General features: G+C 39.7%; 1 protein-coding gene across 6 annotated transcripts in view; it reads left to right on the top strand.

Moving 5' to 3' along the window:
- Positions 1-12,194, top strand: part of LOC139628098 (protein kinase C-binding protein NELL1-like) — a 245,478-nt gene that overhangs the window by 196,342 nt on the left and 36,942 nt on the right. The window lies entirely within an intron of this gene.

The raw sequence follows: 12,194 nt of genomic DNA, 5'->3' as shown, positions 1-12,194 counted from the left end.
TACTTTATTAGTGACAACATTAAGACTAGAGACTTAAAACTAACAAAAATAAGAACTGGACTCAGACTTGACTGCTCTGTAACTGGACTTACATCAGACTTAATAGCAAAAACATTAAAGTCTGAAGACATGAGGCCTGAGCTGCAATTAGCATCAAAATAATCCTCCTTATGAGTCATAACTCAATCAGAACTGAACACATAGATATGGTACATGTATTTTTGGATTGTGAGACTCACACTTCCTGATGATGCCTCCGATCCCTGATGTCTGTTCCATCCAAAAATCACTTTAGAAGTGATAAAATAAAGATGCTCCTTTTAACTATAAATCATCATGTTTTTAAGTTTGTTTCAGTATCAATGTAATGTAAATACTAAAAAAAAACAAACAGTAGGAGTTATATTACTATATAACTGTGAAAAACAATGTGATGGCCATCAGTCAATCAATGATTCCAGCCTCCACTAATGAGCTGATGGACACAGACACAGAGATGAATCATGTGTCACTTTATAAATGAGTCTTTTAATAGTTATTGACCCTGTGTTGTTATTTTTAGTGTCATGTTGTCCAAGCCGCCGTCACAGTCAGAATATGATCTATGGTTTTATTTATTGTTGCTGCTTCTATATCGATAAAGAACATTCAAACAAAGATACGGAGAGAGAGAGAGAGAGAGAGAGAGAGAGAGAGAGGTGGTCATCATCAGTGCAGGTGATGGGATCTGCTCCATGAAGTGTGTGTGATCTGGTAAATTGTTTGTGCATCAATAATATTAATCCACTATTGTAATGATGTCACACTGACTGAGCTCATTTTGTTTGTAGTGAGTACTTTTATACTTGAAGTATAATTTTTAACTACCATACTTCTACTCAAAGAAAACATTGAATACAGGACGGTGAAGCATGTTTACAATGTGATACTTGTACTTTACTTAAGTACTACAATGTACAGCTAAGGCTGATGGGAAGGTCATTAGTGTTGTAGGTATTTATTCGTAAACCACAGTTTGTGCCAAACTGAAATTTTGTTGATGACATGAAAGGTCTGGGGATCAAAGTTTTTAGGTGACCGTAGGAAACATGAATAACATGAACATCTGTACAAAAAGACCTGGTGGACATGGCTACATATTTCAGTCTGGACTTAACTGGTGGACTGACTAACAGGGCCATCCCTAGAGGTCAAAGGTCAAAGGAGGTCACAGAGGCAGAGACGCAGGTCAGTGTGTTGAGACATTAGTATGTTGATAAATCGAGAGAAATGAAGCAGCAGCCATCTCCTGAGAGGAGGATATGACAGTGTCTTTGACCGCATCTTTAGTATCAGCTGATGCTCCGCCTGGTGGGGCGACAGTCACATGTTGTATTCAGAGTCATATATGTATATATTTTGTTGGGCATCTTTATTATGATAGGTGCAGTGAGAGAGATAGGGGAAATAGGGGGAGAGAGAGAGAGAGGGTATGACGTCCAGCAAAGGGTCCAGGCTGGATTTTAACTCGGGCTGCTGCAGTAAGGACTTAGCCTTAATGGTACGCTCTCTACCAGCCGAGCTACAACCCTCCGGAGTCATATTTTTAAAGACTTTTTTTTTATATGGCATTTACACCCTTGTTCTTACAATATGAAATAAATTCTCCTTTAATGTTGAGAGTTGCGAGTTCTCTGAAGAATTACAGATGTGATGTGATGAATCAAATCTCTTTAATTCATGCAGCACGAGGAGAAGTATTAATGCATTAATTCCACAATCTAAAAATGTTAATTTCCCACAACCACCGATCAGATTGTGTGATGAAGTTATTTAAAATTTTTAATCTGGATCTAACAGTATCACTTTGCCCCAGCTACTGCACAATTGAACCACCTGAAATGACAGCCGATAAAAATGAAATACTTCTTTAACTTTCACCATCAAAGTGATTATGATCATCCAAAGTTGGGGACACATTGCATCTGAATCTTTCAGCCCTGTGAGCACTACAAACTAGATTCCATTTATCTTCATTGCCTTATGGTGAAGGCAGAAATCTCATATCGTAAACTGAATGGCGAGAGAGATTTTGTTCGTCTGTGTTGGGGGCTGACTCTTTTGATTATACACATGCTATAAAAGAATGTATATGAAAAATAGTGACTTTCCCCTGGTAGCTATAAGGTGCAAACCTGAATCTAGTGAAAAAACTAAAGAGAAAAAAATACCACCCTGGACCAACAAGTGACATCTTTCAACAGAATCTTCCTCATAAAATCAAAATCCCATCATTTCTTGATGTGATGCATATCCCTCCTCCAGATTCCAGCAGCATGGGTCATAGGTAATTCCAACACTACATCTCGCCTCTCTGCAGTGAAGCTGATCTTATCAACGAAACAGCAGAGGTTGGAGAAAACAGTGGTGTCAGCTGCCTACCTGTTTGTGTCTCAGTAATGGATTCCGATGGAGGGAGTCATTCGTCCTGCACCACCCTCTGTTATGAAAGCTCCTCACATCCGGCTGCCAAGGGCGTCCTTGCTCCTCCCCCACTCGTTGCGCTGATAGAGTCGTGCCCCCATGACTCTTCCACAGATGAAAATAGATAAAATCATCCAGACGTGGCGTGAACAGCCAGTTAATGTCTGCCACACACTGATTCGGGTGGAGAAGAGGCAACAGCAGGAATTTTTTATCCAGTTTTTATTCAGCCACTGATTTTTTTTTTTTTTTTACATAAAAATACCAAACACGCAAAACCTTCCCAACAGTGACAACTGTTTTGGTTTAGCATCATTTTATTCATATTTTACTCCTGTCAGATCTACTTTTTTATAATCTCACTGTGTTCTCCTCTCTCTCTCTCTCTCTCTCTCTTCATATACATACTTTAACTTCATCTGTATTTCAGCTGTGCAAGTTTTCAAATACATAAATGCTGCTATAAACATACACACACCCACATTTAGGTAGGAACATATTCTTTATGTAACTGTGGATTTTCTTGTCAAGTCATAACAAAAGTATGAAGCCAGTACATAATAAGTTAGTTTAATGATAATGTACACCGTATAAAGCAAAACTTAAAACCTGCAATAACTAATTTTTTGTCTATTTAGGGGATTGTGGAAACAAATTATAAACACAACAAGGATGTACTGTCACCTATTAAGATGAAATTGATTGCAAACACACACAAAAACCATTAACATTCATTTCGAGTTGCGCTTGTGTCCACCTGATGAATGTAAGTCCAATATTCACTCCCCTACCAGCTCTGATTTTGCTCTCTGAGGGATATTTCTGCCTTTTTAGCTGGATGACTTATATAAATATTCACCCCCTCGCACAGTTGTCATGAAGGAGGAAATTAGTTAAAGTGGCTGTAAACATGTTTAAAATTTGAGGGTTTTAATATGGGGGTATGTGGGGTTTGACTCACTTTTGGTGCCAGCCTCAAGTGGCCATTTGAGGAACTGCAGTGTTTGGCACGTCCATATTGGCTTCATTTTTCAGCCGCTTGAAGAAAACACAGTCTCCAGTTTCATTGCCACATTATCATTTTTGTTTATAATTGAATTTGTCTCAACATATCACTTTTTTTCCCTCAAATTTAAACCCAAACCAGATTTCTAAGACTGGCTTGGGTAAATGCTGAATTTGGGAAGATTGTCTTTTTCTTGTATCTGCTTGTGTTTGTGACTTGCTGTGTTTTGTTGTGGATCTTATTTTTCTGCTGTACTAAGGTCTGAGAATTGAGGACAGTCTTACTTGTGAGTTTGAGGACATACAGTAATACAACCTGCTGTTCGTTCCCTATACCAGAGCCACAAGTGCACAGGTGTTGTTCCATGCATTTGCATATTTGCATGTTCTAAGTTCAGTTCGCAACCTGTATGATGGAGGAGCCATGTTTGGATTAACATAATTCATGTCTTTTAATTGACTCCTTGCCTCACTTGTGCCCCCTTTTAATCATGTCCCCCCAGTTAGTAGTGCCATAATCTGTTACCTCCATCACTTGAACCAGGTCTAAGTTCATGACAGGCTTCTTAAGTCTAGTCATTGTGAGTACACAACCCGAAGGATCATCATGAATGTGAAGCCAAGCAGGAGCTTAAGATAGAGCACTAGCGAGTCTTTTAAGGCAGCTTCTTACTTGTGGATATTCATAAAAGTGTGACTTTGGATTAGGATTATAGAATACGCTTTTAAGAGATCAGTCTAACTCTCGAGACAGCAATCTTCTGATTTTAAAGTGGCATTAAGCAGGGCTGTGCGGTAACGGATAACAATGAACACGAGACGACATAGTGGTATTTTGCTGCCTGAAACTTAATGGCTCGAGAAAAAAAATGCAAAATGCAGAATGCTTTTAAAGTGAGAGCCAGAATCTCAGAGGGCCATTTGAATATTGACAGCTGTTTTATATCTAGAAAATGTGGCACAGAAAAAAAATGCTGGATGTCAGTTTGCTCATATTTTTTCATTCTCCCTGTATAACATCAACTAATAGCTCCTCAGCATCAGCTCAGTCTTCAGCTGCCATCTGGTTATGGAGGCAACATTTCAGACTCTCTCTCTGCACACACCACAGCTACAGAGGCAATGAATTATGGTCACTGTAGTTTACTGGAAGGCTTAGTTTATAGATTACATCTGTGAGGACTGACAGGTATCACAACAGCCAAACTGAAGACACTCAAGCCCTCATAGGTCGCCTGTTCTGTTGTGTTAGGTGACCTCCTGCGGCTGTACGACGGGAGCAAATGAGGCATCAGGTGACTTACTGTAATGAGCAACAACGTCCGCTCCAGTGTTGAGAGGAGGATTAGGGAGGATGGGTCCACAAAACACAGGACCTTTATACGGCAGACTGTTAATTTCCCATTTGAAGCAAATGTTCATCAGGCAGAAATTTTCAGGTTGTCCATCCTATTGTTGTGAACATGGTATAACAGTAATGCTTTTGAGAGAATTTCTTCAAATTTGGTAATAACATTCAATTTGACTCAAGAATGGTCGAAGGTCAAGGTCATGACGATGTCACAAAACATTTTTTTGACCATAATTTACAAATTCATATGCTAATTCTGACACAATTTAACACAAATATCTAATAGGATTAAAATGATGACATTTTATATCCAAATGGTCAAAGGTTAATTTCACTGTGACATCATAATGTTCTCCAGAAACACCACTGGTTATTATTTAATGCTTGTAAAACAGGAAGGGGAGATTGTGACCATATTTCCTGCGCCTTAGGGGGTTGCCACAGACATACAGCCACAAGGTGGTAATTCTGTTTTTGTTTTTTTTTAATCCATAACTGTTCCACAATCTTAACAGCGTATTTATTACTGTAACCATGACGACAGAGCTTCAGTATGCTTGCCGCCTAAGGTGCTATTTGAGGTCGTACCTGAGAGTAAGAACCCATGATAAAAGTGGTTGTTCAGGTTGGTGGACTTGTTCAAAAAGAATTCTGCAAAATTACTCACACAATTGTTTTTGAATATGTCATAAGTGAAAATGATTAACTGAACTTTTTCCGTTTTTCTCCTGAGCTAAGCTAAAGTGACTTCTAACAGAAGAGAAACATCATGTAGGTGAATGATCAAGAGGTCTGAGTGCATTGCTATACTTATTCCTTTTTATTTATCTATTTATTTGGTTTTTAGTTTTACCTGGAAATCCATAGGAGTTTCTATTCTACTCGCTTGCTCGCAACACTCCCACTCTTCATTCTCGAGCAGTTTGAAATGTGTGGAGCTGCGTTCCAGAGCAAGAAATCTCTGAAAGCACCTGGTGGAATTAATTGTCGTGTCAGCAGTATTGATCAGCCACCCTTAAACCCTCTGCTGATACATTATGGCAGTAAAAATCTTCCCTAATGCGTCTTTAATCCATGCCGACCGCCTGGCCTGAGTCCTTATTGTCTTGTAAGTGCGGTCATTATCTGTGATGTTCACTAAATGCTGAACAGAGAGTACAGCCAAGGGTGAACTGCTTCTACTGTGATGCATTACAAAGCAAGGCTGATTTGTATGAGTAAATGAGTTGGCCTTAATTCTTTCTTTTCCAAGTTTCTGGTCCTCTCAGCTCTTCTGTGCAAGCTGACAATGGACCTCTACCTCTGCCTTTAAGCCTGCTGGGGTGCATTCATTATCAGGTTACCTGTGCAGATATTTTGCAGAGAGAGGAAGCAAGAGGAGGCCTCTTTCTCCCTCTGAGACCAGGTTTGCTGGAGAGAGAGATAAAGAAGAAGAAGGAGCTCAGAGTCCATTATCCAGATACCCCTCTGTTCTTCTGTCAGTCTGAACTACTGACGGTGTGTTGGGGAACTCTCTGTGATGTGTTTTATTGCGCACTCTCCCCCTCCTCCTGGTATCAGCATCTGTTGGACGACAAGATCATATTTAAAAGCTGCATTAATTAACTGGAAAACTGCAAAACAGCGGACAGAAATACAACCTTGATATATTATCACAGTCACATTTGAAACACACTGCGTTGTGTGTGCATGGCGGCTGCATCTCTGAACTGCTGAGGCTTGCATCGTGTGTGTTCAGACCAGCCTGCTCTGTCCTGTCAGCTACTACAATGTTGAATTTTTTTCAATTATGAATTAATTTCTTACTTATTTTTGACAGAAAATGGTGCCTCTACATACAGCTGCTACAATGGTAAAAATGTCTAACATATTCAGATTCTGCCCTGACATAGAGACTGTAAACTGTTAAAGTTGTTAATTTTATGTAATATTGCTGGTATGATGGAAATATGACACCATCTCTTCACCAGCTGGTTTCTAACTTAGGCAGGTAGTGTAAATTGTGCTTATCAGAGCTTCTTGCAGCTGCTGGATTTGGGTTGGTGGGAATGGCTGACCTGCAAATCAGCCTGAAAGACAGATGTCAGCGATGCTTAAATACCAGTGAGACACACAGCTGTGCAGTCCAAACTGACTCTGACCTCTGTTATGGTCGTCACATCAACTGTGTTTCCAGCAGCTCTTTACCAGACTGAGAAATAATGAGAAATACCACCAAAATCTGTTGTTTATTTATTCTGTGTTCATGTATTCATAGTGAAACCAGGGACCTTGATTGAACACTGAAGATATACAGCACTTCATATATTGATAACCTATGAAAAGTAGGAGATTTGTGTGATATTATTGGTTTCTTTATGTTTTATTAGGCCTGCAAGACATAAGAAAATAATACCCAAAGCGTTAGGAGATTGTAAATGATTGATAGATTTGCAGAAACAGAAATATATTACTAATCTGAGATGGAAAAGTGAGCCATCTAAAAACATTATTTGTGAGACTAACCTGTTCAATAAATGCAATATTCAAAGGCTCTGATTTGAATAGTAATTGTCTGTTTGTTACTATGAGTGACCTAGTCCCAGTTTGTGCCTCTTATCTATCAGTTACTTTTGACTCGCAGTGGTAAGCATCTGTTTTTCTGAGGAGGTAAAAACCTGTCAGTGTTTGAAACACCCAGTAGTTCAAATGCTCTCACTGGGTATTTACCTGTCACAGAAACAGATGCTTACCACTGTGACTTCATTGCAATGCTAGTGGCACAAATTGGGGCTAGGAGTGACCCCTTTCACAGTGTGTAGTCATCTGATTCAGTGTTAGGGCCAAGATTAAAAATACAGAAAAATGCAGCTTTAGATTCCAGACATTTGAACTTTCAGTTAGAGATGAGATCATTATCATGAGGCTAACGATGTCTTAATGCAGCATGTTACTGAACTGTGCTGAACTCCATGGGATGCTAATTATTAGCACATTTCTATTCTGCCATAGAACTGCAAAGCTAATTTTTTCTCCCTTCATACCTTCTCGAGTTTGTGGAATATCCATTGTCTTTCTCTGTGATATTCCTGCTATTAATTCTGAGATGGATCCTTGGACGCCCAACGACCGTGAACGTGGCTGTTAGCCACGGCACAGAGTGGAATGATTCCATTCTCACCACCCACTGGAAAGCAATCTAGGCCCGTAATGGGAAACTCAAATAGCAAATCTGTGGGTATAAGCATGTCTGGCGAAGTCACGAGTCAGCAACAGGCTCAGTTAAGCAGTGAGATAGTTTAGCTGGAGGTCATGGGGACTACAATGAAGGAGGGCAGGCTCCTCCTCACAGAAGCAGCACAGGCTATTTGTCGCTGTAGCATGGGTCCGGTAATGTAATGTAATGTGGAGGGAGGAGCCGTCAAGGAGAAATGGAAAAAGATGTTGTGACTGTGAGTTGATACAAGCCACACAGAGAGGAGTGGAAGGTGAAGGAAGGAGTGGAGGTGTTGTCGATGCTTTGTACATTCAGTGGTTTGTGGAGACTTGAGATACTTCTTGCAACAATGGAGCATGATAGTGATCTGTAGCATCAGTGATAAACATCAGGTATTGCTGTCAGAGGAGGAAACTAAAGATTAACTTTTACAGCCCCAGGAGAAGCCATTGCAACACAATACGATGTGTCTTTTTGTCCACTCCTCCTCAGTGGTTTGGGATGTTCTCACCTGCGGTTGTTCAACAGCAACACTATATTTTATCCTCTTCTTAATGTTATTCAGGAATGGGAAACCATAACTATAATACTTAAAGTTCCCATATTTGAAAATGTTCCTGTGTTTTATTTGAAGAGTTGATATCTATAAGAAGATATATTTGTGACTGTAAGAACAGAAAAACCATCTCAGTGAAGATTTACATCTTTTCTCTTCGGCTAGTAACAGACTGTAGTAACAACAGGTTGGTGAGCCAATCAGAAGAGAGGCTCTGATCCTCTTCTTATTCGCTGACTGTTTTCTGAGTGATCAAATACAACTATAGCAGATTTCAGGTAAAACACTCAGAGAAACTAAATCCTGCAAGGTTGGATGGTGGGTCCAGGTGGGCTGGACTTGGGGCATGGTTGAGAGCAGTGACTGCTTTGTTGTGACATCACAAATTTACAGAAGTCCTGACAGCTCGTTTTAAGGCTCAGTTTCTGAACAGATTCTCTGTGGACTGAGGCTTTGATACTTTTACAGTCTTAAAATAGAACCTAGACCTTTTTTTATCAAAAAACACATGGAAATCTCACTTTACACTTTACAAAACCTGCAGCTGAAAACTCCTCTGTGAAAGGCATTTTTGAAAACAGAAAATCCTCAGAGAGCGGGTGATGTACCGTACATCCACCAAACATCTCACAAAGCAATTTCAGGTGCTACTTGTCTTGTCACCACTTCCCACTCTTGCATGTAAACACAATCATAATCATGTATGGTACAATCTGACAATATTTGTCCACATTTGTGGCGTAAGAATGCCACAAACTGCAAGAGAAAGTGTTCAAATTTCCCATGATTTTACTTGAACTTCAAAAACAACACATGATTTTCCTGCAGGGTGGGCCATTAGTGCTTAGTTTCCCACTGCGATGCAAAAAAAAAAGCTCCTTAAGGCAAATTGCTCAAATGGAAAACATGTTGTTATTGTTTAATTTGACTGGATTCAATGTGACTGTATATTAATGCGCTGCACAATTGGTAGCAACATTATTGTTACTGGTATAATCATGATAAATCTGTGTTTCAGTGCAGAGTGACAGTATACCAATGGTCTAGATTTCTGCTGTCCAACTGGAAACTGTGTGTTGTCCTTGGTTGCCAGCAGCTTTGACTGAAAAATGCAAGTCTTGAAAAACATACAACACACCCAACTCCAGCGAAGCGAAGTCATTAGTCCGACAGGCAGGCGGCTGATGCTGATGGTGGTAAAATGATAATTAGTGCTGGAGATAGATCGAGTCAATATAAGTGTAATTTTTTAAGTGTGAGGTTTATTAGTACAGAGGCAATCAGGCTCCTAATGAGGGCCTGATGGAACTTCTTAAATAGTGGAACCAGTCAAATTAATGGCTCTAATAGCTTCTGGCGTGGGATTCTGCTTTTATTTATTACACTCTTGCATTCGTTTGTATATTTAGTTTTTCTTTTTTTTTCAAAATAGCGGTGTGATGATTTACTGGGATAAATTATGTTTCTTTGGATTCATAAAGCAAAAGGGAGACAAGCAGCTATACATACATTATACACACAGAGACATTACACTCGCACACCATATGTATGTGACTATAAATAGATTTTTCAGCCCATTAAGGCTCATCTTTCAAATCATGTCATTAATTAAGCTTAGAAATACTAAAGTAATTTCTCTTTAATGAACTTGCTGAAGTCTGCCCTCATTTTGCTTTAATCCTGCTCGCTTTAAGCACTGGATAACTCCTCTTTCTCTCTGACTCTCCTCACACTCGGTCTTCCTTTGTGTTTTTGTGGAGTGCGTTTCTCTGCCAGCTCTCCTCAACCTGCAGCCTTCTCCTTCGCCCGTTTGCCTAAGCCATGTTGATTCATCTTGTGTGCTAATGGAACAAATCACAGCACTTCTAGCCTGCTCAAAGCTAAAAGGCAGTGAGACAGTTGTGCATACAGGCTTGCACACACAGTGATATGATTTTCAAATAACTGCACAATAGACATGTGAAATGATGCACGTAGCTCTGTCAGTTCAAAACTCTGACCTTAGATTTAATTACCATTGCCAGCAGGCCAAATTTGACCTTCATTTATCGATTTTAGGCTTTTAGTCCTGTCATATATTATGTCATTGTGTTACTTATGAGTGGAATTATAGTGAAAATAAATTATTCCCCTTTAAGCTGGGGACCTCCAGGAACACCCTCAAGGACCCCCAAGGGGTCCCCGGACTCTACATTGAGAAGTCCTGCAGGAGAACACCTTTGGGAAGTTGTTGGCAGCATGAATGTGCAGCTGGTAAATCTGCAGGAATGATGTGATACAGACATGAAGATGACCTTCCCCAGATTTAAACTAAGAAGTTTTAAATACCTCAACTCAACCAGATTTTGAGTAAAGTGCTGGCAGGTTAGAAAATGATAATGAACCATTTTTGGAAGATACTGTATTTTTGTACGAGTGGCGCCATGATCCTCTTACCAGTGACACCAGGCACTTATAAAACACAAACTACAAGAGAAAGTGAAAGGCAGCAAATCTATACATGCAAGGATTTTATCACATTTCCTTCTAGTACAGCACAGCAGTAGCTCGGGTCGGCCTTGACACTCACACTGAGTTCTGTTCCTGATACAGGTTAGCAGCACTTTGCACGGCAGCTGGGCCAAAATCAGTGTTTGAATGTGTGCGTAGGTGAGTTAGAAGCTTAGTAAAGTGTTTGCACTGTTCTCAGGATAAATGTGCTATATAAAACCAGTCCACTTATCTTGGAGCCAAGCATGAATATCCTCAATAAAATGACATCATTGTGCTTTTCAACCAGTCTCACTTTTCAGCTGATTTAACATGGTTTCACTTACATATGAGTAAAAAATCTAAAGTCACTGTATCACAGTTTTTGTGTTTTGGCTCTGTGACAGCAGTGTGTACACATCACAGGTAGAAGTATTTACACTGCTGCTTTCTGACCTGCGTCTTTACAGGTGGATGTCTTCATGTCACCACCTTTAATGTGACTGATTCTTTAAATCTGCAATAAGTATCTAAGTGTTGATGACAAACAGATGTATACCCACACATCTGGCAAATACAAAAGCAACATTCATTCAATCATTCATTCACTTGGATTTTTGGCCATAAAACCAAAACAATGAAAAGAGACAAACAGTGACAAACCCAAAGCAAGGACTCTCAGTGTGACACCTTTCACATTACATTTGATCCATTGTTGACATATTTATCAATGCAACTACAAAAAATATATTTGAACCCTTTTTTTAAAAAAATCTTCGTCACTTAACTCCTGTCCTCTGCATGAATACCACTCAGATTTAACATCAGACCCCTCAGTAAACCCAAATGAAGTTTAAAGAGGACAGCTTATTGTTCTGAGTGGATGTCAGGTAATAAAACTGTAGCAGAAGTGCCTCGTTCAGATGCACAGTGTTGCCATTTCAGATCTGTGATAATATTTTGTCAGGTTGCTTCATATCCTGAGTGCGTGCACACACACACACACTTCCAAACATAAAAATACCATTTATACGCCCATGTGCATGACAAAAAAGTGTCAGTGTTTCCTCCCAGAACTGTTACGCTGCTTTCAGAATAGTCAGGGGAATCACTGTGCACCTTGTAATGCCTTCACCAAACCTTTAACTGCAGGA

This window comes from Trachinotus anak, unplaced genomic scaffold (genome assembly GCF_046630095.1).
Source record: "Trachinotus anak isolate AG129_WGS33_773 ecotype Australia unplaced genomic scaffold, CSIRO_AGI_Tana_v1 ptg000011l, whole genome shotgun sequence".
In the NCBI taxonomy this organism is placed as follows: domain Eukaryota; kingdom Metazoa; phylum Chordata; class Actinopteri; order Carangiformes; family Carangidae; genus Trachinotus; species Trachinotus anak.
Note: the sequence above shows the minus strand (reverse complement) of the source record. Positions and strands in the feature narration are given on the sequence as shown.